Here is a 22771-nt window from a genome sequence, read left to right as displayed (position 1 = left end):
GAGGCCTGAGCCTCTTGAAAGGAGGCTTCTGAGCCTCTTGAAAGGAGGCTCTGAGCCTCTTGAAAGGAGGCTTCCTGAGCCTCTTGAAAGGAGGCTTGCTGAGCCTCTTGAAAGGAGGCTTCTGAGCTCTTGAAAGGAGGCTCTGAGCCTCTTGAAAGGAGGCTTCTGAGCCTCTTGAAAGGAGGCTTATGAGCCTCTTGAAAGGAGGCTTCCTGAGCCTCTTGAAAGGAGGCTTGAGCCTCTTGAAAGGAGGCTTGCAGGCCTCTTGAAAGGAGGCTTCTGAGCCTCTTGAAAGGAGGCTTCTGAGCCTCTTGAAGGAGGCCTGAGCCTCTTGAAAGGAGGCTTGAGCCTCTTGAAAGGAGGCTCTGAGCCTCTTGAAGGAGGCTTCCTGAGCTCTCTTGAAAGGAGGCTCTGAGCCTCTTGAAAGGAGGCTTCCTGAGCCTCTTGAAAGGAGGCTTCTGAGGCCCTCTTGAAAGGAGGCTTCCTGAGCCTCTTGAAAGGGAGGCCTGAGCCTCTTGAAAGGAGGCTCTGAGCCTCTTGAAAGGAGGCTTCCTGAGCCTCTTGAAAGGAGGCTCTGAGGCCTCTTGAAAGGAGGCTTCCTGAGCCTCTTGAAAGGAGGCCTGAGCCTCTTGAAAGGAGGCTTCTGAGCCTCTTGAAAGGAGGCCTGAGCCTCTTGAAAGGAGGCCTGAGTCTCTTGAAAGGAGGCGCTGAGCCTCTTGAAAGGAGGCTCTGAGCCTCTTGAAAGGAGGCTTCTGAGCCTCTTGAAAGGAGGCTTCCTGAGCCTCTTGAAAGGAGGCTCTGAGCCTCTTGAAAGGAGGCCTGAGCCTCTTGAAAGGAGGCTTCTGAGCCTCTTGAAAGGAGGCTTCCGAGCCTCTTGAAAGGAGGCCTGAGACTCTTGAAAGGAGGCTTCCAAGACTCTTGAAAGGAGGCTCTGGAGCCTCTTGAAAGGAGGCTTCCATGTCTCTTGAAAGGAGGCTTCCAAGTCTGTCTCTTGAAAGGAGGCCTGAGCCTCTTGAAAGGAGGCCTGAGCCTCTTTAAGGAGGCTTCTGAGCCTCTTGAAAGGAGGCTCTGAGCTCTTGAAAGGAGGCCACTGAGCCTCTTGAAAGGAGGCCTGAGCCTCTTGAAAGGAGGCTCTGAGCCTCTTGAAAGGAGGCTTCCGGAGCCTCTTGAAAGGAGGCCTGAGCCTCTTGAAAGGAGGCCTGAGCCTCTTGAAAGGAGGCTCTGAGCTCTTGAAAGGAGGCTCTGAGCCTCTTGAAAGGAGGCTTCTGAGCCTCTTGAAAGGAGGCTTCTGAGGCCTCTTGAAAGGAGGCTTCTGAGCCTCTTGAAAGGAGGCTCTGAGCCTCTTGAAAGGAGGAGGCTTCTGAGCCTCTTGAAAGGAGGCTTCAGAGCTCTTGAAAGGAGGCTTCAGAGCCTCTTGAAAGGAGGCTTCAGAGCCTCTTGAAAGGAGGCTTCAGAGCCTCTTGAAAGGAGGCCTGAGCCTCTTGAAAGGAGGCCTGAGCTCTTGAAAGGAGGCTCTGAGGCCTCTTGAAAGGAGGCTTCTGAGCCTCTTGAAAGGAGGCTTCCTGAGCCTCTTGAAAGGAGGCCTGAGCCTCTTGAAAGGAGGCTCTGAGCCTCTTGAAAGGAGGCTTCCGAACCTCTTGAAGGAGGAGGCCTCTTGAGGCCTCTTGAAAGGAGGCCTGAGCCTCTTGAAAGGAGGCTTCTGAGCCTCTTGAAAGGAGGCTTCTGAGCCTCTTGAAAGGAGGCCTGAGCCTCTTGAAAGGAGGCTTCCTGAGCCTCTTGAAAGGAGGCTTCCTGAGCCCTCTTGAAAGGGAGGCTTCCTGAGCCTCTTGAAAGGAGGCCTGAGCCTCTTGAAAGGAGGCCTGAGACTCTTGAAAGGAGGCTTCCAAGACTCTTGAAAGGGAGGCTCTGAGCCTCTTGAAAGGAGGCTTCCATGTCTCTTGAAAGGAGGCTTCCAAGTCTCTTGAAAGGAGGCTTGAGCCTCTTGAAAGGAGGCTTCTGAGCCTCTTTAAAGGAGGCTCTGAGCCTCTTGGAAAGGAGGCTTCTGAGCCTCTTGAAAGGAGGCCTGAGCCTCTTGAAAGGAGGCTTCTGAGCCTCTTGAAAGGAGGCTTCTGAGCCTCTTGAAAGGAGGCTTCTGAGCCTCTTGAAAGGAGGCTTGAGCTCTTGAAAGGAGGCTTCCGAGCCTCTTGAAAGGAGGCTTCCGAGCCTCTTGAAAGGAGGCTTCCGAGCCTCTTGAAAGGAGGCTTCCGAGCCTCTTGAAAGGAGGCTTCCGAGCCTCTTGAAAGGAGGCTTCAGAGCCTCTTGAAAGGAGGCTTCAGAGCCTCTCGAAAGGAGGCTTCAGAGCCTCTTGAAAGGAGGCTTCAGAGCCTCTTGAAAGGAGGCTTCAGAGCCTCTTGAAAGGAGGCTTCTGAGCCTCTTGAAAGGAGGCTTCTGAGCCTCTTGAAAGGAGGCTTCTGAGCCTCTTGAAAGGAGGCTTCTGAGCCTCTTGAAAGGAGGCTTCTGAGCCTCTTGAAAGGAGGCTTCTGAGCCTCTTGAAAGGAGGCTTCTGAACCTCTTGAAAGGAGGCTTCTGAGCCTCTTGAAAGGAGGCTTCTGAGCCTCTTGAAAGGAGGCTTCTGAGCCTCTTGAAAGGAGGCTTCTGAGCCTCTTGAAGGAGGCTTCTGAGCCTCTTGAAAGGAGGCTTCTGAGCCTCTTGAAAGGAGGCTTCCGAGTCTCTTGAAAGGAGGCTTCCGAGCCTCTTGAAAGGAGGCTTCCGAGCCTCTTGAAAGGAGGCTTCCGAGCCTCTTGAAAGGAGGCTTCCGAGCCTCTTGAAAGGAGGCTTCCGAGCCTCTTGAAAGGAGACTCTTGCAAGAAGGCTTCTGCGAAGTATAAAAGGAGGCTATCAATCCTTTTTCAATAAAGCTACTGACTTTTTCGAAGAAAAAAAAGCTATGCCTCTCAAATGATGGCTTCAGAACCTTAAGACTCTAGATAGATCATTCATAACTTTGTGTCGATCGAGCAGAAGATTTTTAAAATTTGTTCGTTCGACGTTTTATCCTGTTGAGCTTATGTCCCGCAGCCTTTCATACACTGTGCTGGTTGTGAAGAGCATGATTCAATTGGCTTTAAGGGCGAACTTTTTGGAATCTCGCGTTTTCAAAGGCATCACTTTTTTTTAATAAAGCAACGAGCAGCTGTCATCTTTTTATTCCACGCTTGCTGCAATCCAGCAAAGCTAAAATATAAAGACGGCAGTTATTTGTAGCTTCTGTGTTCCGATTGGTACCTCTGAAAATGCGAGGTGAAAATTATTTGGGTTCTGGACAGTTGCACCTTAATTTTGTAATAATTGGGTAAGTATGGCCTGAGCTATGCTGAGACTTCCTGAACCAATGGCCTCAGGGTCGGCACGCTCACCTCAAGCTACTCGCGGGCAGGGAACTCTCGCAATCAAAATGTAGGGAAAACCACAGAGCTTCACAATGCGACACTTTATTTCCTCCACTCTTTCACTTTCTTAAGTCTAGCTAACCTGTCTTCCTCGGGGCCCCTCTTCCTGGCAGCACTCCACCACTTCACTTCTTCCTTCTTCAACTCCTGTCCTTCCTCGTCCTCTGCCTAGCTCTCCTTCCGTCCTTCCTTGTCTAATGTCTTCAATCTTCGATGCAAGGGCATTCACGCCGGCGGCTTTCTTCCTCTTCGGTACTTCCTTCGCCCTTCAACGGCCTACGTAGCGTCGGTGGCTGACACCTTCCTCCTTCTGTTGCCGACGACTCGGCTCGCTGCGGCTTACCGGTGGTAACGCCGGGGTGACTTGGGGATCTCCCTCGCTTCTTGCCGCGGTCCAAAACGACCAATAAGATGGCCGAACGGCTATCGGCGGAACAATGCCGAATCAGGCCGACAATGGAACCTGGGTACGATGGCGGTTCTCGATGGGGTTTAACCAAGGTTTAACCATAAAACGGCGGGGTTCTGGGAAGGAGAAAATGCTGGGATCAGCTTCTGTCTCCGGAAGCAGCCACTTTAAGTTACCTGCCGTCCTCTACGCCTATCTTCTTCCACAAACTCTCTCACTTCTTCTAATTTGGTGCTTTCGTTAGCTTTAAAACTTTATTCCGTTCACTTCGAATTGCGTTGGATAAGTGACGGTTTCAGGCTTGTTTCCTGCATTCTAGGGTTATGACCTCCTTTTTCAGGTCAGTCACCTCGCATCATTCCATCAACCCAATGACGCCACCCTTTCATGGCTGCTCGACGATGGTGCTTCTGGCCCTCTGGTTGGGTTGGAGTACTATGGTGAGTGGTTAGCTGCGGTCTTCTAGGGTGGTGGAGGCTAATCACGCCCTGCTCTACTGCAGTCGCTACTGTACATGGAAAACCTACACATAAAGACGAGTTTTACCTGCCATTCAAAAACAATTCACGCATAACACTAAAATTCCACGAATTTCTCGGCAACACTCATCACATAACATAACCAACACTTACAATTTGCTGATCGCCATACATATTTATGTACAAAACAAAGTTTTGAAATAAAAAAAACGATTGTCAAAATTTTATCAATAGGATTGAATAATAATTGTAATACATTCGCCATTACGCATTTTTGTCCGAAGTACCCCCCTGGGGCCAGCGAAGGTTCCCCCATGGGTACATGTACCCCAGGTTGAGAATCGCTGTTATAAGCTGTTATAACAAAAAACGTAACGGTAGTAGCAGATTGTATTGAAATATTAATTAAAGATACTGAATAACTTATTTTGATTTAACTTATTTTGAGCTGCTAATCAAAGCAATCGATTTTCACATAGTAAGCGCCCAGTAGTGTCACAAAAATAAGAGCTCGATTGATAGGACGAAACGATGAAAAAGAGACGATACTAATCCGAACGTTTGGCATTGTATCACTAGACCTACTTGCTCTGTCGGGACATACTTGTGAGTGCCCAGCCCATGACAACTCAGATATTGATTTCACAGGTTTTGGAATCAGGTAAAGTAGAAGTTAGGAGTAGACACAAAATCTATATCTCGCTTAACTTTTGAAAAGGTCCTAAGTAACATTTTTTTCATGAATTAATTTGAATAGCGCAATCAACAGAATAACATGAAAGCTTTTGATTGCAGTACTCAAATTAATTCATGAAAAATGTTACTTAGGTCCTTTTGAAAAGCTAAACGAGATATCCACTTACTTTGTCTTAAGAACATTTTTTTATTTACAAACATATGTTTAGACCAGCCATGTGGTATGCTGTGCCAATATGGACTAGTTGCTGCAATACCAGAAAGAAGGCACCTCAGAGATAAAATTTCCAATATTGAGACATTTCAACAAATGTCCAATCAAATAATTTCCTATTTTAAGCAAAAATCGTTGCAATCTTCCTTTGCAACGATTAGCTTCTTGTACCTTTAGTATAAATTATGTTTAGTTTAGTTTAGGTTTAAAACATTGTAATTCCTACATGGTTCAATTCAACCAGAGAAAAAAAGGTAAATTCCGGAGGCAATTGAAATGTTTTATTAATAACTAAAAATATATCACAGCAAATAAGGATGACAGTGTTTAGAAAACACGGAACACCTAGTCTAAGAGCTGAACGCATGTATTAGATAATTAGCAAAGAAAATCAGACACAAAAAAATGATTGAGAAGTGAGACTGAGAAGTGACGTCAAATGGTCTATTTGGCCGTATAATTCCCATACAAAATTGTGATCCAAACGAGCAGGAGACCTATCAAATGCGGCACATGTCGTCACTCTTACGTATATATGACTCTGCGTTTTAATAACTGATTAGAAAGTCAAGTGTCTGGGAAATTATGTCTCTCCTTGACGCTTTTTTTGCATCGTGCGATATGTTATCGCTGCCAGTAGTCAATTTTCCCCATCACTCCAGTAATCTGTCTTAAGTCGTTCCAATCTAATCGTAGTCATTTTCGTCACTCAATCAGGGTAAATCCTCTTCTATAGATAGGCACTTAAATTCTCTCGAACAATGCCTTTTAAATTTATTGCTTTGATATAATGGACCTTATCGCGACATCGCTGCACAAGCCAATGAAAGCCAATATCGATACCATCGAAAGGTCCCCCACGTATTTTCGAATATCATCATTTCACCATCACACGGTTCGCGATATAAAGAAAATTTCATTATCAACGATCTAGACGAGCGAAAAATATTTCGCATTATTACCGTGCCTCCGGTTTAACCCTATTATTGTTGCTGTCGTTATCGTTGTTACCTGATTCTGACATGATAATCTGCCTATACGAGAAGCTCCATCCACCCACCACCGAGACACAACGGAAAAACCCGATTAATGACCCACCTACCAGTGCCATCCGTGCCACCGAACCACCGACGATCCAAGGCAGAGTGCCAATCCTGGATCCATGAAAAAGTTCCCAAAAACATCCCGACAGTGAGTAAGTGGGTGACATTCCCGACTGCCAATATCGGAATGCCTTATCCGATGAATAAACAAAATGGTACAATGACCTTTCAGTAGAGTTTACTTCTATAAAAAAGACAAATACGAAAACGATAATAATTGGAATCGAATCTCCGGACAGTTGAACTGGGCATCGTTGGCTCGGGGACGCCGTATTATCACCATTCTGAAATCGGTCATTATTGGACAACAATGCGTACGGTTCAGCAGGCGAGGGTTGTAATTGATGTCCATATGACCGTCGTCGGAGACTGATAAGAGCAAAATGAATGGCCTTTTAATTGGTTATTTGGATTTCGATTATCGATTTTTCATGAACACTGAGGAGAATACATTAGGAACTGTATTTTTAGGTGTGTTCCACCGTCGATTTTTTTTTTCATCGAGCCCCCGCTGTTCAAAATCTGTCGAGCCAATGAACACTAATTTCTCAAAACAGCTCAATTGAATCAATTAAATTTTCAGAGGCAATTTAGAAGAAAAAATCAACGCATTTCAGACATCAAATGGTGGTCAATTAATATTAACTGCATTCAGTTGTATCGCATAATGCAATTGTTAGCGAACTTAATGCATGCTGTGATAAGTGATGCGACATTACATGGGGTATAGACCTGTGCGCCGCCGCGCCGCGCCGCCGCCGCCGGTGGTTTTACTCACGCCGCCGCCGCCGGCGATTTTGGGTCGGCGCGCCGCCGATCATAATTTTGCCACGCCGATGACTAATCGCAATAAAAAAATCAATTAACTTGAGTCGAGTCGAGTAAAATAAGAGGCACTGAAGATGGCCTTACAGAGACGAAATACGTATTTGTAAGACAATACAACGTGGTGGAATTGATTGGAATAGTACTAAACTCGTGTTATGATTGTTGTTGTTAGTTAGTTGTTAGAATGTTGTTGAGGTGGAACTCGTCAGAATTCAATTTTATATCTACCTCAAGTGATGGTGCCTCTAAGACAGTGTGGTGACAAACATTGGTTATGGTTATGGTTAATGAATTGGTTGGTTGATTAGTTTGTGAATTTGAATTAGGCTGTATCTAGTAGATTTAATCTATTAAGTAGAATAATACAAAAATGTTGAAATGGTCTTTGGAATTCGTCCAAGCCAAAACCTCATTCAGTCGGGTACCTAAATCTGTAGGCAGTGTTGTACTACACTCTGTGCAAAAAAATCTGCTCTATGAGTTTACTCCATCCAAACGATTTTACAATCTTAACTAAGTAAGTGCAACTAATAGAAGGCTATTTGAATTTTCTAAATGTCCATCGTTTAGATGTAGTAAAATCAAAGAGCAGAATTTCTTGCACAGAGTGTAAGACAACACTGCCTTTAGGTGACTCGCAAATTATGTTTGCTGTGGGACATAAGCTTTTGTGAAGGTTTGAATACATCCCCAAAGCGCCAAACCACTTGGTATATTTCCTAGTAAATTCCTCCAGATATTCCTCCGAAAAGTTTCAATAAAAAACCTTGGAAAATTACTGCATGTATTCTTCCGGAAATGTCTTACAAAATTTCTCCGAAATTTCTTTCAGAAATTCCATTACGGATTTCTTCAAAAAATCCTTCAAGAATTTCTTCAGGAAATTCCTTACGGAATTCATACAAAAAAACTGTTTCAGTAATTTCTACGAAAATGCTGTTAAGAATTCCTTAGGAGAATCGTTGAGGAATTCCTTCGGAAGTTTCTTTAGCGATTCCTCCGGATATTTCTTAATAAATTTCTCAAGAAATTCCATTTGAAGTTTCTTCAAAAACAGTTTAGCAACTCTTCAATTTTTTTAAGGAATACCTCCCCATGAATTTCTTCCGCAATTATTCTACGAATTCTTCAAATAAATTCTTACAGAGATTGCATAAGGGATTACTTCCAAATTTTCCTAATGAATTCCTTCAGAGCTTCTTCCAGCAATTCCTTTAAAACATTCTTCGAGAATTCTTCCAGAACTTCCTGCAGGATTTCCATCGAAAATGCCTTCATGGGTTCTTTACGAAATTCTTTCAGTAATACCGTCGGATGTTTTCAGTGTTAGTTGTTTAATTTATCTGTTTTATTTTTTCAAAAATTCAATTAGCAACTCCACCGAAAACTATTTCATTATCTATTTAATTTTCAATGGATTTCCTGGAAGAAATCTAAGAAGGAATCCGGGAGGCTTTTCGAAGAAATTTTCAAAGAAACCCCTGGTGAAATATCCAAAAGAATTCTTGGTGGAGTTTTTTTAGATTATTCAAGGAATTTTTTGAGGAGCTCTTAAATGAATTTTTGGAGCACCTTTTGAAGAAATTTCTGGAGAGTTTTGTGCAGGAATTTCTAAATATATTTGAAGGCATTGTGCGCCACCGCCACCAGCACTTGCATAGGCACTGCTTTAAATCTGTCACGCATCTGAATTATAATTCTTCATGCCGGTTCAAATTTGTAGAAAGCATAGCATAGCATATGTGATTGTACAAATCGTGGGTGGCTATACAATGCTCAATTGAGCAATCTACTGTATATTGTCGCAAATTGGTACTTGGGATTAGTACCTTTTCCTATACAGTAGCAGTTGTATACCTGGCCACGTCCTTACAATCACGGAAGGAAGGGAAGGAATGTTAGTTCAACATCTACTAGTGAAGATGCAGGGAACCCATACTACTTTCATAGATGTCTCGGGAAGGAAAATTTGTGTTAGTGGGAAAGGTGAATAATAGGGAGCTCTATTCGACAATATAGAGCGTTTGTCAATAACAGTATATGCTGTAAAAATAATAAAATATATCCATCAATTAACTTACGAACCGTCCTAAGGAGAAACAAAACAGAACACAAAATTTCGGCAAATCGCGCGATCGTTCTACCGTCCGAAACAAGAGCCAACTCGCACTGAACTCTTCATGCCGGTTCTAATTTGTAGAAAACCCAAGAATTTTCAGGATTTTGAGTTGAAATTCCGAGAACGTCAAGTCTACATTCCAAAAAGTTTGTCGTAGAAATTCCGTAGAATTTCCCGATTGATAACCTTCAAAGTTTCCAGGTAATACTCCAAAGAACTCTTCGTGAAATTCTCGGGCGTTGAAATCTCAAGATATTTTCGAAATTCCAAAAGTTTTCCTGTCAAAAATTTTGAAAAGTAGAAGCGATTTCCTGAAGAAATTTAATAAAAATCCTATGGACATTCCAAAGACTTTTCCAGATAATTTTCGGTGAAAATTATGGAGGATTTCAGTTGAATTTGTGGTGAATTTATCGTAAAAAAATAGAATAAATTTTCATGAAAATTACTAATGCTTTCTTACAAAAATTGCAATATTTTTTTTTGTGAAAACTCAAAGAGTTTTTGTGGGAAATTAAATAATTTCTCGTGAAAGTTTCCAAAAATTTATTTTTCCATCGATAATTCCAAAGAATTTTCATTAGAACTGCCGAAGAAATTTCCGTTAAATTTCGAAGAATTTCGCTTATATGTATGTCCAAACAATTCCTAGCGCTAATTCCAAGAATTTCAGAAATTAATAAAAATTTACCGGGGACTTCCCAGAAAATCTTCAGTGGAAATTCTGGAGAATTCCCCTTAAAATGTCCAAAGAATGTCTTTTGGAAATTCCAAAGACTTCTTCTTGGATATTCCAAGATGCTTCCTTTGTAAATTCAAAATAATTTTTCGTCGAAGTACGATATAATTCCCCGTGGAAATTCTAAAGAATCACTTGTAGTTTCTAAAGAAGTTCCTGCCGAAAATCAAAAGATATTTTAGTAGAATCTACAATGTAATCAATGTAGGTATTCCAAGTGGAAATTTTGATTTTTTTTCGAAATTTTTTATAGAATACTTTGGAGAATTTGCTGTTAAAATCATGATATTTTTAAGCCGTAGTTCAGACTATTACTTCAGTGAAATCCATAAGAGATTCGAGAGATTATTTCGGTAAAGTCTTGCAAAAACTTTTTTTTCAAAGTAACTCCTGGAGAAACTTCTGACAGTCTCAGTCAGATATCTCCGAAAATTCCTTTGGACATTCTGTCAAGACGATTAGAAATTCGGATATACCTTCTGAAAATCCTTCTTTTTGAAATATCTACAGAGAATGCTTTAGGAGTTCCTCAGAAAATTGTTTCAAAATTCCAAATCTCTCAAAACTCCTTCAGAAATTTATTAACGGATTACTTCGGAAATTTATTGTCAGCTTCGGAATTTTGCTTTGGAATTTGTTTGAAAATCAATTTGATATTCCTTCGGATTTTTTTTTTTGTAATTCCTCTAGGAGTTCCTTAGCAAGTTCCTTGACAATAATTGTTCCTGAAATTCCCATAGGAATTCTTCAAACTCTTCTTAAAGCAATTTAATATAGAATTTCTCAGGGTAATCCTTTGAAAATTCCTCCAGAAAATTCTTTTGTAGCTTCATGACGCTACTTACAGACACTGACAAAACTAGCTCTGTACACATCGTTGATTCGTCCAGTCGACCTGTACGGCCATGAATCATGGATGTTAAAAGATGCAGATTATCAAATTCTCAAAGTGTTTGAGTTGAAAATACTGTGCTCAATACTTGGCAGCGTGGTGGAAAATGGTAAATGGAGCAGACGAATGAATGAACCACGAGTTAAACCAAGTATACAAAAATGCAGACATAGGCAGGTTCATAAAATAAGGCAGACAGTGGGGACATGTAGTGCGCATGCAAGAACAAAGACCAGCAAAAAAACTTGCAGAGAACCTGGAACACGACGTTGGCTCTGGGGTGTGCAATCGAGGAAGATGCGGAAGCAGCCGCTGATGCATTTTGGAAATACTGTTAGGAATTCCTTCGAAATGTCTGTGGGGATTTGCTCAAAATTTTCTTAAAAGGTTCTCGAAAAGTCCTTTAGAAAATTCTCTTGAGAATTCCATCAGAAAATAGTTCATTCTTTAATAAATTTCCGAATGAATTCCTGCAGGAATATTTTATGTTTTACTAAAGGAATTTCCCAAAAAGAACCTGAATGGATTATTCTTTCTGAAATAGAAAAATCTGCAGACATTATCATAGGATTTTACGAAGGAATTCCCAATGAAATTTACTGAGAAATGCCTGTAGGAATTAAAAAAATCATAGGTTCCTCCAGAAATTCTTTCAGAAACTTCACCAAGAGGTTGGCATATTTAGGTAAATTTCAGGAAAATTTTAGATTTTTTCTGAAACTTAGTTATTTTGAGATCAAAGCAACTGAAATGTATCTAAATCCTAAATTGGAAATAACTTTTGAAAAAAGTTATTACCAATTTGTTCTATGACACCGATATCTAAATCTTAACACTTTGGGGCACGAAAAAATGAAGCAGGATTTATTGTTAAAATTTGATTAATCAAAATCAAAGAGTAACAAAATAGGGGTAATTCAAATACCATTTTGAAATCAGGTATTGATTAGTATCGCCGACTATTTTGAATGTGCTGTTTGATGATCGGCAAAAGCAGAATATTGCAATTTTAATCCACTGAAGTCGGTTTTTATACGGGCGATTCCTACCGTGTGAATCAAACTGCGTTAATCCAAAAATCCACGGTAAAATTGATTTTTTCAGCCATTGATTTTTTCATCCACGCCGGTTCACGCCGCCGCCGCCGCCGCCGATAAAAGTCAACGGCGCGCCGCCGTGACGCCGCCGCCGCCGGGGCAAAAGTGACCACCACGCCGCCGCCGCCGATGATATGACCGGCGCACAGGTCTAATGGGGTATCGTTACGAAACATATCTCCTCTTCAGGTCTCTTGATGGCTATACAATACATGTTTGACAAATCTTATTGGGAGTTGCGAACAAAATTGAATGACTTATGAATATTGATCAGAATCTGCGACGCATATCTATTTGACTTTTCGCCATCCGACGATCAATACAAGCTTCTAAACAACCCCAGAGACTGGACCTAATTGGTCAGAAGACAAGAGCGTCGGCACTACGAGTAAAACAAAACTCTTGGATCTCATAAGTAGTCAAAGCAGCAGTCCATCAAATTATGGAAATGTAATTTATTCATAGTGGTCATGTTCGTCCTAGCTAAATCCTCTAACATAAAAGAGAATGGTAAAAGCAGCAAGAAAATCGATGTTCCATTTGAACGTGCAGAAAGCTTCAAATGTCGCATTATTTTCGGAAGCAAACCGTCACCTTCATTTAGGCGAGGAAATAAGGCGTCAGTTGACGAACGCTTCTCGTCGAACTAATCTTCTCAATATCAAGTAAGTATCATAAGTAATAACAGGTCCAACTTTAAAAGGAAGATGAAGACCGGTCAAATTCCATTCGTGCACGTAACACCATTTCGGAAGCAGAAACAAACTTGACCCAGTCCCAGGTTTTGCCTCCCCGTACTCGAAAGATCGCTTTTCCTGGTGGAGTGTGTGGTCTACTAATTGTATAATGACCTCACCGCACCAGACCACAGCCGTGCAGTCCTACCGCACGGATCCTGCCATCCATCATTTACCGTTTCCCACAATGCCTTATGATTGAGCATAATTTGCATATGAATCGCGCCGGAGAGCTCTCAGCCGGAGCTCGAGTGTGCCTTCCGCTTTGCTACATAAAATTGCATTCTCGTCACGTTACAGCCGTCTCTGCGTTCATGAGCGCGCGCATAATGGGAATATTTTGCGGCAAAGTTGAGTCACGAAATAATGGTTTTAGCCCGTTTCAACCTTCTGGGACTTCCTGGGACTCTGTGTTTTTAATGTGATAAACTTATTAATATAATAATAAAAAAATCACAGAAATAAAGATAAAAAAAACCGCATAGTTCTGGAACACTCACGCAGTCCCGCCTGTCTTGTGAACGACAAGCGTGCTTTTTTCGAAGGTTTTGTTGCCACACATCATCTATTCATCGACTTCAACGCGGCATATGATACAATCGATCGAAACCAGCTATGGCAGCTAATGCACGAACACGGATTTCCGGATAAACTTATACGCTTGATCAAGGCGACGATGGAGCGGGTGACGTGCGTAGTTCGATTTTCAGATGCTTTCCCGAGTCCCCTAGAAACGCGCAGAGGGTTACGGCGAGGTGAAGGTCTTTCGTGCCTACTATTCAACATCGCTTCGGACTGCACAGTGCACAGCCTCATGTGCCAACACCTGCCTGAATAATATCTCAAAATGTTGATGGTACTAAAAAAATTGCAAAGGCAGGTGTGAATAACTTGTTGATCGTTATAATAATTCACATTTTTCAACCTAATGAAATATCGCATACCCGCACACTAGGGAATGTAAAACCACAACATTACCAATGACAACAACATTGTCCTGTCCTGTAAATGTTGGGACAAACTCAATTCGCAACAAGTGTTTTCCCAAACTGCAACAGAATAGGAAAATGATTGCCTGCCGCGAATTTAGAGAAGTAGGGGAGATGCGGTCAATATGCGCCCCCTAAGCTAATCACTTAATTTAATGGTGATTTCCTCCAAAAAACATGTATTTTCGAAGTGTTTATCAATAATCCAACATATCAGTTATTATATGGTCCAAAAATTTCCATGTAAAGCCAGCAGAATTGCACCAAAAATATTTTATTCCAAAATTGAGAATTTCAATCCAAAATGAACGACGCTGGTCAATATGTGCCACCCAAAAATGGTAATCAAAATATTCCAATATTTTTCACCAAAATTTTCAAACTCTTTCGCACAAGAATTGAGCTAACTCTATCGTTTAAGTTAGTTAAGGGCACTCATCACGGATCCAAATTTTGAAGTACTCGCGTTTTCAAGGGCACACCACTCGATACGGAAGCAACGCACAACTTTCATTTTAATAATTTAGCGCATGCTGCGACGCAACAAAGCTAAAATTATAAAAATGACAGTTGTGCGTTGCTGCCGTATCGAGTGGTGTGCCCTTGAAAACCCGAGTATTTCCAAATTTGGATTTCGTGAGGAGTGTCCTTAATGTGTCAGACTGATGGTAATAAGAAGAAAATATTTGTTGTGTCTACAGAAGAAGCTTGAGGAAGCAAATTACGTTGAAATGAGTCAAAATAGTATTTTATTTTTTTAATTTTTAGTACAGAGTTTTTGACTGAGTTTTTTTACGTTTAACGGAATACAAATGTTTTTTTGCCTCAGCTGCTTACGATGTTGAGACAAACTTTGGGGTATAAACCAAGAAAAGGTTGTGGCGCATTTTACCCAACCGGCGCATTTTATACATTTCTCCCCTAGTCGGTTTTCGATGAAGTTTTGGGTTATTAAATATCAGTTATCAATGTTTAGACATAAGCAGAACCATCTGTTGAAATGATTTTTGTTTTACCTTTAAAATATACAGGTTATAGCATTTTAAAAATTTATATACAAATATTAAAATATTATCTCTCCATATTTGTTGCAGATAAAATGGAACGCAACATTGTCTTTATCCTCTTCATATGAAAACAAACTACATTCCTTGATTCTATCAGAAATTTATCGGAGGGACTTCATCTAGAATTTCGTTCTAGAATTTTCGAACGCATTCCTAAAGGACTTCCAGGCATTCCTTTAATTTTTCTATAGGTCCCTTAGGAATCTTTTTAAAAAGGAATCTTTTTTTCCTCAGATTTTTTTTTAAAGAAGTTCCTACAGAAATTATTTCAGGAAACCCTTCGGAAGTTCTTTTAGGAGAATTCTTTCACAAATTTCTTTATAGAATCCAATAGAAATAACTGTAGGAGTTCCTGTGAAAATTTGCTTAGGAATTCATTCAAACTTTTTCTTAGGAAATTGCTTCTAGAATTATTTAAGGAGTTTCTTTAAGAAATTCTTCCAGTAATTCCTTGAGAAATCCCATCGGAAACTCAAGGAAGAAATTCTTGGAATTCCTTCAATTTTTTTTTTCAAAACTTCATCCAGAAATCCATTCGAATTTTTTTTTTAATTCCTCCGGACAAATTTAATTAGAAATTCTTCAAGACCTTCGGATATTCCTTTAATTTTTTTTTGAGGATCACTTCAGAGTAGGCTTCCAAGCCTCTTGAAAGACTTATACCGAGCCCTTTGAAAGCTTCCGAGCCTCTTGAAAGGAGTTTCTGAATCTCTTGAAAGTAGGCTTCCGTGGCTTCTGAGCCTCTTGTAGAGATGGTTTGGAGCCACTTAAAATGAGGCTTTTTTTGCATCTTGAAATGAGGCTCTTCACAGCCTTTTGAAAGTATGCTTCCAAGCTTCGTAAAAGAAGATTTCCGAGCTTCTTGAAGGGAGGCTTTCGAGCCTCTTGAAAGGAGCCTAAGCTTTTTGAAAAACGACATCTGATCCTCTTAAAAAGAGGCTTCCGGGTCTCTTTGAAGAAGCTTAAGAATCTCTTGAGCCCCTTGTAGAGAGGATTTCGAGGGTATTGAATAGTGGCTGCTGAGAAACATAAGAAAAGGCTTTCTTTGCATCTTCATCCAATGAAGGAGGCTTCCGAGCCTCTTGTAAGGAGGCTCCCGAGCCTCTTGTAAGGAGGCTCCCGAGCCTCTTGTAAGGATGCTTCCGAGCCTCTTGTAAGGAGGCTTCCGAGCCTCTTGTAAGGAGGCTTCCGAGCCTCTTGTAAGGAGGCTTCCGAGCCTCTTGTAAGGAGGCTTCCGAGCCTCTTGTAAGGAGGCCTGAGGCCTCTTGTAAGGAGGCTTCCAGGCCTCTTGTGGGAGGCTTCCTGAGCCTCTTGTAAGGAGGCTGGAGCCTCTTGTAAGGAGGCTTCCAGGCCTCTTGTAAGGAGGCTTCCGAGCCTCTTGTAAGGAGGCTTCCTGAGCCTCTTGTAAGGAGGCTGGGGCCTCTTGTAAGGAGGCTTCCAGGCCTCTTGTAAGGAGGCTTCCGAGCCTCTTGTAAGGGAGGCTTGAGGCCTCTTGTAAGGAGGCTTCCGAGGCCTCTTGTAAGGAGGCTTCCAGGCCTCTTGCAGGAGGCTTCCAGAGCCTCTTGTAAGGAGGCTTCCCGGGCCTCTTGTAAGGAGGCTTCCAGGCCTCTTGTGGGGAGGCCTGAGCCTCTTGTAAGGAGGCTTCCAGGCCTCTTAGGGAGGCCTGAGGCCTCTTGTAAGGAGGCTTCCTGAGCCTCTTGTAAGGAGGCTTCCAGGCCTCTTGTAAGGAGGCTTCTGAGCCTCTTGTGGGGGCTTCCGAGGCCTCTTGTAAGGAGGCTTCCGGGCCTCTTGTAAGGAGGCTTCCGGGCCTCTTGTGGGGAGGCTTCCTGAGCCTCTTGTAAGGAGGCTCTGAGCCTCTGTGTAAGGAGGCTCTGAGCCTCAAAGGAGGTTTGAGCCTGTAAGGAGGCTTCTGAGCCTGTAAGGAGGCTTCCTGAGCTCTTGTATGAGGCTTCTGAGCTCTTGTAAGGGAGGCTTCTGAGCCTCTTGTAAGGAGGCTCTGAGCCTCTTGCAAGGAGGCTTCCTGAGGCCTCTTGTGCAAGGAGGCTTCTGAGCCTCTTGTAGGAGGCCTGAGCCTCTTGAAAGGAGGCCAGGCCTCTTGAAGGAGGCTTCCGAGGCCTCTTGGAAAGGAGGCTTCTGAGGCCTCTTGAAAGGGAGGCTTCTGAGCCTCTTGAAAGGGAGGCTTCCAGGCCTCTTGAAAGGAGGCCTGAGCCTCTTGAAGAGGCTTCCAGGCCTCTTGAAGGAGGCTTCCAGGCCTCTTGAAGGAGGCTTCCAGGCCTCTTGAAGGAGGCTGGGGCCTCTTGAAGGAGGCTTCCAGGCCTCTTGAAAGGAGGCTTCCAGGCCTCTTGAAGGAGGCTTCAGGCCTCTTGAAGGAGGCTTGAGCCTCTTGAAAGGAGGCCTGAGCCTCTTGAAAGGAGGCTTCTGAGCCTCTTGAAAGGAGGCTTCTGAGCCTCTTGAAAGGAGGCTCTGAGCCTCTTGAAGGAGGCTTGAGGCCTCTTGAAAGGAGGCTTCCAGGCCTCTTGAAAGGAGGCTGAGGCCTCTTGAAAGGAGGCTTCTGAGGCCTCTTGAGAGGAGGCTTCAGAGCCTCTTGAAGGAGGCTTCCAGGCCTCTTGAAAGGAGGCTTCTGAGCCTCTTGAAGGAGGCTTCCAGGCCTCTTGAAGGAGGCTTCCAGGCCTCTTGAAAGGAGGCTTCCGGGCCTCTTGAAGGAGGCTTCCAGGCCTCTTGAAGGAGGCTTGAGGGCCTCTTGAAGGAGGCTTCCGGAGCCTCTTGAAGGGAGGCTGAGGCCTCTTGAAGGAGGCTGGAGCCTCTTGAAAGGAGGCTTCTGAGCCTCTTGAAAGGGAGGCCTGAGCCTCTTGAAGGGAGGCTTCCAGGCCTCTTGAAAGGAGGCTTGAGCCTCTTGAAGGAGGCCTGAGGCCTCTTGAAAGGGAGGCTGAGGCCTCTTGAAGGGAGGCTTCTGAGGGCCTCTTGAAAGGAGGCCTGAGCCTCTTGAAAGGGAGGCTTGAGCCTCTTGAAGGGAGGCTTCCAGGCCTCTTGAAGGAGGCTTCTGAGCCTCTTGAAAGGAGGCTTCCAGGCCTCTTGAAAGGGAGGCCGGGCCTCTTGAAGGAGGCTGAGCCTCTGAAGGGCTGGGCCTCTTGAAAGGAGGCTCTGAGCCTCTTGAAGGAGGCTCTGAGCCTCTTGAAAGGAGGCTTCCGAGCCTCTTGAAAGGAGGCTCTGAGCCTCTGAAAGGAGGCCCTGAAGGGCTCTCTTGAAAGGGAGGCTTGAGGCCTCTTGAAGAAAGGAGGCTTCTGAGGCCTCTTGAAGGAGGCTTCCAGGCCTCTTGAAAGGAGGCTGGGGCCTCTTGAAAGGAGGCTTCTGAGCCTCTTTGAAAGGAGGCTTCTGAGCCTCTTGAAAGGAGGCTTGAGCCTCTTGAAAGGAGGCTGAGCCTCTTGAAAGGAGGCTTGAGCCTCTTGAAGGAGGCTTCGAGGCCTCTTGAAAGGAGGCTTCCAGGCCTCTCTTGAAAGGAGGCTTCTGAGCCTCTTGAAAGGAGGCTTCTGAGCCCTCTTGAATTGGAGGCAGGCCTCTTGAAAGGAGGCTTGAGGCCTCTTGAAGGAGGCTTCCAGGCCTCTTGAAAGGAGGCTTCCTGAGCCTCTTGAAGGAGGCTTCTGGGCCTCTTGAAAGGAGGCTTGAGCCTCTTGAAAGGAGGCTTCTGGGCCTCTTGAAGGAGGCTTCCAGAGGCTGGGCCTCTTGAAGGAGGCTTCCAGGCCTCTTGAAGGAGGCTTCCGAGGCCTCCTCTTGAAGGAGGCTTCCAGGCCTCTTGAAGGAGGCTTCCGGGCCTCTTGTGGGTAGGCTGAGCCTCTTGTAGGAGGCTTCCAGGCCTCTTTAAGGAGGCTTGGGCCTCTTGAAGGAGGCTTCTGAGCCTCTTGAAAGGAGGCAGGGCTTCTGAGCCTCTTGAAAGGAGGCTTCCAGGCCTCTTGAAAGGAGGCTCTGAGGCCTCTTGAAGGAGGCTTCCGGGCCTCTTGAAGGAGGCCTGGAGCCTCTTGAAAGGAGGCTCTGAGGCCTCTTGAAAGGAGGCTTCCAGGCCTCTTGAAAGGAGGCTGGGGCCTCTTGAAGGAGGCCAGGCCTCTTGAAGGAGGGCTTCCAGGCCTCTTGAAAGGAGGCTGCGGGCCTCTTGAAGGGAGGCCTGGGCCTCTTGAAGGAGGCTTCCAGGCCTCTTGAAGGGGACTTCCAGGCCTCTTGAAAGGAGGCTGGAGCCTCTTGAAAGGAGGCTTCCAGGCCTCTTGAAAGGAGGCTGGGAGCCTCTTGAAAGGAGGCTTCCAGGCCTCTTGAAAGGAGGCCTCCTGAGCCTCTGTATGAAAGGAGGCTTCCTGAGCCTCTTGAAAGGAGGCTTCTGAGCCCTCTTGGAAAGGAGGCTTCTGAGCCTCTTGAAAGGAGGCTCTGAGCCTCTTGCAAGGAGGCTGGGCCTCTTATAAGAGGCTTCCAGGCCTCTTGTAAGGAGGCTTCAAGCCTCTTGTGGGAGGCTTCCAGGCCTCTTGTAAGGAGGCTCCTGAGCCTCTGTAAGGAGGCCCTGAGCCTCTTGTAAGGCTCCCAGGCCTCTTGTAAGGAGGCCCGGGCCTCTTGTGGAGGCTCCAGGCCTCTTGTGGGGAGGCTCCCAGGGCCTCTGTAAGGAGGCTCCCGGGCCTCTTGTGGGAGGCTCCCGGGCCTCTTGTAAGGAGGCTCCAGGCCTCTTGTGGGGCTCCCAGGCCTCTTGTAAGGGCTCCAGGGCCTCTTGTGGGAGGCTCCCGGGCCTCTGTAAGGAGGCTCCCAGGCCTCTTGTGGAGGCTCCCGGGCCTCTTGTGGGGCTCCCAGGAGGCCCTGAGCCTCTTGTAAGGAGGCTCCAGGGCCTCTGTGGAGGCTCTGGCCTCTTGTAAGGAGGCTCCCGGGCCTCTTGGGGAGGCTCCAGGCCTCTGTGGGGAGGCTCCCGGGCCTCTTGTGGGAGGCTCCCAGGCCTCTTGTGAGGCTCCCAGGCCTCTTGGGAGGCTCCCAGGCCTCTTGTGGGAGGCTCCCGGGCCTCTTGTAAGGAGGCTCCCGGGCCTCTTGTGGGAGGCTCCAGAGCCTCTGTAAGGAGGCTCCAGGCCTCTTGTAAGGAGGCTCCCGGGCCTCTTTTAAGGAGGCTCCCGAGCCCCTTGTAAGGAGGGTTCCGCGCCTCTTGAAAGGAGGCCCTGAGCCTTCTTGTAAGGAGGCTCCCAGGCCTCTTGTAAGGAGGCTCCCGGGCCTCTTGTAAGGAGGCTCCCAGGCCTCTTGTGGGGAGGCTCCAGGCCTCTTGTAAGGAGGCTTCCTGAGCCTCTTGTAAGGGAGGCTTCAGGCCTCTTGTAAGGAGGCTTCTGAGCCTCTTGCAAGGAGGCTTCTAAGCCTCTTGTAAGGCTTCCTAGCCTCTTGTAAGGAGGCTTCCAGCCTCTTGTAAGGGGCTTCCAGGCCTCTTGTAAGGAGGAGGCTTCAGGCCTCTTGAAGGAGGCTTCCAGGCCTCTTGAAAGGAGGCCTGGGCCTCTTGAAGGAGGCCTGAGCCTCTTGAAGGGAGGCTTCCAGGCCTCTTGAAGGAGGCTTCTGAGGCCTCTTGAAGGAGGCTTGGGCCTCTTGAAGGAGGCTTGAGCCTCTTGAAGGAGGCTTCCAGGCCTCTTGAAGGAGGCTGGGCCTCTTGAAAGGAGGCTTGAGCCTCTTGAAAGGAGGCTTCTGAGCTCTTGAAAGGAGGCTTCTGAGCTCTTGAAAGGAGGCTTCTGAGCCTCTTGAAAGGAGGCTTCCAGGCCTCTTGAAGGAGGCTTCCAGGCCTCTTGAAAGGAGGCTTCCAGAGCCTCTTGAAGGAGGCCTTGAGCCTCTTGAAGGAGGCTTCTGAGGCCTCTTGAAAGGGAGGCTGAGGCCTCTTGAAAGGAGGCTTGAGCCTCTTGAAGGAGGCTGGGGCCTCTTGAAGGAGGCTTCCAGGCCTCTTGAAAGGAGGCCTGAGCCCTCTTGAAGGAGGCTGGAGGCCTCTTGAGGCTGGGCCTCTTGAAAGGAGGCTGAGCCTCTTGAAAGGAGGCTTGAGCCTCTTGAAAGGAGGCTTCTGAGCCTCTTGAAAGGAGGCTTCTGAGCCTCTTGAAAGGAGGCTGAGGCCTCTTGAAAGGAGGCTCTGAGCCTCTTGAAGGGCTTCCGGGCCTCTTGAAAGGAGGCTTCCAGGCCTCTTGAAAGGAGGCTTCCAGGCCTCTTGAAAGGAGGCTTCCGAGCCTCTTGAAAGGAGGCTCTGAGCCTCTTGAAGGAGGCTTCGAGCCTCTTGAAAGGAGGCTTCTGAGGCCTCTTGGAAGAGGAGGCTTCGAGCCTCTTGAAAGGAGGCTTCCTGAGCCTCTTGAAAGGAGGCTTCCGAGCCTCTTGAAAGGAGGCTTCCGAGCCTCTTGAAAGGAGGCTTCCGAGCCTCTTGAAAGGAGGCTTCCGAGCCTCTTGAAAGGAGGCTTCCGATCCTCTTGAGAAAAGAATTCCGTGTTTTTAAAAAACAGGTTTCCGTCCTTCTTGAAATAATCCTTCCGAGCATTTTGAAAGAAGGCTTCCGACTCTCTTAGAACGAGGCTTCCGGGCCTCTTGAATGGTGACGTAGGCTCTTGAAAGGAGACTTTCGAACCTTTTGAAAGAAGGCTTCTGAACATCTTGAAATGAGGCATTCGAGCTGCTCTGAAGAAGGCTTTCTCTTAATAGGCTCTCGACTGTTTGAATTTTACTAATACATTTTTTTTGGCTTTCAGTTTTTTCTGGCTATTAAAACGACATATTTCTTCTACGCCCGACGTTTCAATGGTTTATTCCATCTGACAAAAAGCGATATTTTCTAACCCTTGAAAAAGATGGAATAAACCATTGAAACGTCGGGCGTAGAAGAAATATGTCGTTTTAATAGCCAGTAAAGACTGAAAGCCAAAAAAATGTATTAGAAAGCTTTCTCTTGCAACGAAGCAACCTAAATTTTCTGAAAAAAGCCTTCATGCCTCTCAAATGAAGGTTTCGAACCTATTGTTTCTAGATTTTAGTTCAAAAGCATGTTTCTATCATATTATTAAACATTTTGTTTAGATCAGGTAAATTGCATTGAAGATTTTTTTTTAATTTGCTTGGGGTAAAGGATGTATTGTGGACCACCCTTACGGGGGCTCTTATTTTGGACCACCAAGAATTTGGAATTTGCAGGAATTTGCACTCAGTGGTCCAAAATATGAGCCGTCGAACTGGTGGTCCAAAATACCTCCCTTACCCTACTAGACGTTTTGTTTGTTTGATCTTTTGTTCCGCAGCCCTTCATACGCTGTTCTTTTTGAGGAGGGCAGGATTCAATTGGCTTTGATTTACTGATCGTCATGTACCCCAAGTTGAGAACCGCTGTCTTAAGAAATTTCTGGATTTATCTCCGAAGTGTTTCCGGAGGATTTTCTGGGAAAATCTCTAGAGAAAATTCTGTAAGATTTTTTGGAGGAATGTCAAAAGAAATTCCAGGAGAAATTTGAGAATGTCGGAAATTCCTTCAGCAGTTCTTTTGAGAATTTCGTTTGGAGCTCGTTCGAAAATCCCTGAAGATATTCCTTAAATTTGGTCCTGGAACTGTGGGAAGAATTCTTGAAGTGAATTCCAGAGGAATTACTGGAGAAATTTCCGAGGGAATTGCATTTCCCATGATATCCGGAAAAAAATCTTAAATAACTTTCGCATGAATTCCTGTAGGAAGTTCTGGAATCATTCTTGAAATTTTGAGAGGTATTTCCTAAAGAATTATTTACGATATTTACGAAAAATCCGAAGAATTCTGGACAGTAGTAAAACTCGGTTTTAACTCTGGGATTGCTTGCTTGGAAAACCCCTAAATGGGTACTTCGCCAAAAATTCTAGTGCCTCATCATTTTCAGAACTCTGGCGCCGCCAGTGCTAGCTTAGCTGGTAAAGAATGTCCGACCGACTGGATGGAGCTAATGCTTATCGAATTGAACGGAAAACTCCATTCAGGACAATCGACCA

General features: G+C 45.1%; 1 protein-coding gene across 1 annotated transcript in view; it reads right to left on the bottom strand.

The window, feature by feature from the left end:
• LOC134212861 (xaa-Pro aminopeptidase ApepP-like) overlaps positions 1-22771 on the bottom strand; it is a 33297-nt gene that overhangs the window by 9359 nt on the left and 1167 nt on the right. The window lies entirely within an intron of this gene.

This window comes from Armigeres subalbatus, chromosome 1, assembly GCF_024139115.2.
Source record: "Armigeres subalbatus isolate Guangzhou_Male chromosome 1, GZ_Asu_2, whole genome shotgun sequence".
NCBI classification, from domain to species: Eukaryota; Metazoa; Arthropoda; class Insecta; order Diptera; family Culicidae; genus Armigeres; species Armigeres subalbatus.
The sequence above is the reverse complement of the archived record's forward strand: the minus strand, read 5'-3'. Positions and strand labels throughout refer to the sequence as shown.